The sequence below is a fragment of the Pongo pygmaeus genome, chromosome 12, assembly GCF_028885625.2.
Source record: "Pongo pygmaeus isolate AG05252 chromosome 12, NHGRI_mPonPyg2-v2.0_pri, whole genome shotgun sequence".
Lineage (NCBI taxonomy): Eukaryota > Metazoa > Chordata > Mammalia > Primates > Hominidae > Pongo > Pongo pygmaeus.
Genome location: NC_072385.2, coordinates 2,844,231 through 2,849,008, shown reverse-complemented (window position 1 = coordinate 2,849,008; position 4,778 = coordinate 2,844,231).

Sequence of the window (4,778 nt, the reverse complement as noted above, 5' to 3'; positions counted from 1 at the left end):
CAGCCGCGACGACAGGCGGCCATCACCAGGCACAAGTCACCTTCTAATAATATTACGATTCTATCGAGACAGGGTCTCGCTGCGTCATCCAGGCCGGATCGCCGTGGCACGATCTCAGCTCATCGCAACCTCGGCCTCCCCGGTCGGAGCCACTCGCCCGCCCCAGTCTCCCGAGCAGTCGTGATCCCAAGCCCAGGCCACCAGGCCCGGCTCACCGTTCTATTTTTCAGAGAGACGGGGTTTCGCCGCGTCGGCCAGCGCGGTCGGTCTGGAACTCCCGGCCTGAAGCGATCCAGCCGCCTCGGCCTCCCAAAGTGCCGGAGTGACAGGCGTGAGCTACCGTGCCCGGCCCAGACCGTCTCGTTCACACATCATAGAGAAGGGGTTTCGTCAGCCGACGGGTGGAGGGCGGGGTGAGTTTCACTCAGCCTGCGTACCGGGGAAAGGGTAAGTGAGTGTGCTTTGTGAACTAGATACGGAAATCGTGTGTGTGTGTGTGACAGAGAGAGAGAGAGAGAGAGAGAGAGAGAGAGAGAGAGAGAGAGAGAGAGAGAGACCGACGAATTCCACCATGAGGACCCGGAAACGGTGTCCGATTTGGGTCCCCGTGTAGTCACCTGTCTGTGTGTAGGTGACTGAGGATTCCACAAATGAAGGTCAGCAGTATCTATGGAGCTGTTTCTCCCTCTCATGCGTCTCATCCGTGTGGTGGAGAAAGGGGAGAAAAGTGGTCGTGACGGGAAGTCGTCTTCACGCCCGAGGAAGCCGAAGGCAGGCCGAGGGGAAGGAGGGCATCCCACGTGACAGCTCCACCCCCGCGCACCCTTTCCAACGCCGGGGCCGCCGGTCCACCCCGTACGACAACCCACCCCCAAGAACAGCACGGTCCGGAGCGGTCCAGTCTCATCCCATCCGGCCCACCCGGGGCATCCGGCGGAAGTGTTCGCCGGAGGGTCGGAAAGCAGCGTCCACGCGGTTCCCCCGGGGTCTCCCGGCAAAGGCCAGCCGGGGGAGGGTAGCGGGACGTGACGGGGGCTGGGGGCACGCGCCTCAGAGCTCCCCGGAAGGCGGCCGGTAGCCGGCGGGGGACGCCGAGCCAGAGACGTCCGGCGGGATCTAGATCCGGAAGCCGCGTCGGTCCTCTCCCACAGCTCTCCTACGGAAAATGCCACGGCGGCGGCGGGAGCCTCGGCCGGGGGAGAAGCGGGGACAAGGGGGAGAGGGAAGGAGGCCCTCGGGAGGATTCAGCCACGAAAACCCACTCAGCCAAGCTCCCTCCGTCTCTCGGGGTCCAAGGGACACCCCGGGAGACGGCAAGAGACACGTTCACTCCGTGCTTTTCACCTCCGTCTTTATTTTTTCCATCTTTTCCATTTTACAAGAGGTGCGCATCTCAACAACCAGACGGTGGGTGTGAGGGGAGAAGCGTCAAGGGCAGGAGTTGGAGACCAGCGTGAGCAACTGAGCAACACAAGTAGGAGAGCCCAGCTGAAAGAGATGAAAAAGGAGGAGGAGGAGGAGGACGAGGACGAGGACGAGGAGGACGAGGAGGACAGGGGGAGTGGGTGGGGGGAGGAGAAGGAAAGAAAAGAAAAGGAAAAAAGAAAAAGAAAAGCAACCACCAAGAAAGTTAAAATCGTCCAACGGTCGGAAGCTCAAGACCAGGCTGACCAAGACGGAGAAACCCCATCTGTACTAAAAATATAAAAGTCAGCCGGGCACGATGGCGCTTCCCCGTCATTCCAGCTCCTCAGGAAGGCCAAGGCAGGAGGATCACTCGAACCCGGGAGGCGGAGGTCGCAGCGAGCCGAGATCACGCCATCGTAGTCCACCCTGGGCGACTAGAGTGAAACTCCGTCTGGAGGGGGAGGGGGAGGGGGAGGGGGAGGGGGAGGGGGAGGGGGAGGGGGAGGGGAGAGATCGGTGAGACGCGTCTCAAAATTTTATCTGTTCGCATTCCGCGTGCGTAAAACGGAAAGAACCGACCCACGAGAAATACGACCAGAGCGTACCGTGCCCACGCGTGTCATCCCAGCACTCCGGGAGGCCGACGTGGAAGGATGGCCGGAGCGTGGACGTTTGAGATCACCTCGACGTGTGAGACGACACCTGCAATAATAATAATCATAGAAGTTTAAAAAGCGATCACGTGTGCCCAGAGCGTGGACAACAAAGCGAGAGCACACCCGTACTAAAAAGAAGACGATTGACAGACAGGCAGGCAGGCAGGCAGGCAGGCAGGCAGGCAGGCAGGCAGGCAACTATAGAATGAGCCAGGTGCAGCGTCTCACGCCTGTCACAGCAGCAGCGCGGGCGGCCGAGGCAGGCAGGCGGATCGCTCGAGAACAGGAGTCCGAGACCAGCCCGGGCCACACGACAGAACCCCAGACCCCATCTCACTCACATCCACACATACACAGATACCTGCCTCCCTACCTACGGAAAACGTGAGACATGAGAAAGAACATAAAAGTCACCCGGTGTGGTGGTGCCCACCCGTAGTCCCAGGGAACGGGGACGGGAGGGATGGGACGCGGGACGGCCAGTCGGTCGGACGGTCGGTGGAAATCGTCGAGGCTGGGGTGATCCCGGGCGACAGAGGCAGAGGAAGACCCCGCCGGGAAGGCAGGGAAGGAAGGAAACCAACGAAACAAGCAAGCAAACAATGAACATGACAATGACCTAGAATAACCCATGAGAATAAAGAAGCAAATAAGAGGGTACGAATAAAGCTAAAAGGTAAGGTAATGAAGATGACAATCCACCGTTTTCTCTCCAGCCCAGCCCAGCCCAGGTGGAGTGGAGGCGCGCGATCACAGCCCACGTTCGCCTCTGCCTCCCGGGCTTAAGAGATCCCTGTAGTCCCATCCCAGCTACTTGGGAGCCTGAGGTCACCAGAGCCCAGAGTGAGAAGATCAGGCAGGCCCCAAAAGAAAAGAAAATAAATACACGAACATTGTTAATCCATAATAAACGAAGGATATACATATACAGGTCTATGTAAATGACATGGGTTTTTACGTCATACACGTTCATCCATTAAAATTAACATCTATCCTATACACATGTATGAATGATGGAAATGTCTAGTTTTATCACTAGATATTTTCGTCGGTGTAGGTACGTGTCCGTGTGTCCATATCTACGTATCTATCTATCTAGATAGATATACGTATGCTCACACACAGCAGCGTGCAGAAAAGAAGATTGAAAACCAGAAGGAATCGGCCGGGCGCGGTGGCCGACACCCGTACTCCCGGCACGCTTTGGGAGGCCGAGGCGGGGGAGGGGGAGGGGTGGGGGGAATCGCTAGGTCAGGAGTTCGAGACCAGCCCGGCCAATATGGTGAAATTCCGTCTTCGCTCAAAATACAAAAACTGCTGTTCGCTTGAGAGCCCTGGAGGCAGCGGCGGCGCCGAGCCGAGGAGGCACCACCGCGCTCCAGCTCCAGCCTGGGCGACAGAGCGAGATTCCGTCTCCAGAAAGAAGGAAGAAGGAAAGAATGGGGGCGGCGGGGGAAACCACACACACACACACACACACACACACACACACACACACACACACACACACACACACACACACACACGACCAAAAAAAAACAAGAGGGAGTATTACTGGCCGACGGCAACAGCGACTCCCTCCCTCTTAAAAGTCCCGCGGACGCAAACTCCAAATGGGGCAGAGAAAAATGTAGGAGAGGGAGTTCCGCGTGGTCCCAGCTCCACCGAAGGCCGAGGCCGGTGAAGGGCACCCGCGCGTGAACGGGGATCGGCGCCCTCGCAGCGATCCACCGCAGCCCGCGGAGGGAACGGCCAGCGGCCGGCCTGCCGGTCGACCCGGGACACGGCGGGCCGCCTGCCGAGTCCGGGGCTCGCGGGCGGCCGCCGATCGACCCCGGAGGTCCGAAACAGGAGCGGCCGCCAGCCGAGGTCGCCCGTGTGTGGAGACGCCCCGGGCCTCGCCGCCGCCCGCTTCCCGCCACCCTCGGAGGAAAGAGGGGGAAGGACGCGCGAGGGCCGGGGCCCCGGGTGGGCGACCCCCTGGCCCGGGCGGCCACCCCCGGGACGGGGGCCGGCGGGCCACGGACCCGGCTCGGCGCGGCCGCCTCCGCGGCTCCCACCCACGCTCCCCGAGCTCCGTCCCAGCCCGGAGCGGACGAGCCGCCCCGGCGGGGAACGGGGAGAAGGCGGGAGCCGAAGAAGCGGGGCGCGCCGACCGGGTACGCGCGCCCGCCCCGCCCCGCCCCGCCCCGCCCCGCCCGTGGTCGGCGGGGAGGGAGGAAGACGAACGGACGGACGGACGGCGCCGGACGCGCACGCCCCGCCGGGCCCCGAGACCAGGCAGGCCCAAAAAGAAAAGAAAATAAACGAAAATCGTTAATAAATAATAAACAAACGAAAGAAGGAAGGAAGGAAGGAAATACATATACAGGTATATGTAAATGAAATGGGATTTTATGTCATACATGTTCATACATGAACATCTATAAGCATGTCTTAATTATGGAAATATATAGTTTTATCAGTAGATATTTTTGTCGGTGTATGTATATATGTATGTATGTACATATCTGTCTCTACATCTATAGGTATAGATATATCTCCATCTCTATATAGATATATCTTATACCTATAGACACATATACGTATGTTCACACACCGCAGCGTGCAGAAAAGATTGAAAAAAAGAAGGAATCGGCCAGGCGCGGTGGCTGAGTCCCGTGCTCCCGGCACGGTTTGGGAGGCCAAGGCGGTGGGGGGGGGGGGGGGGGTGGA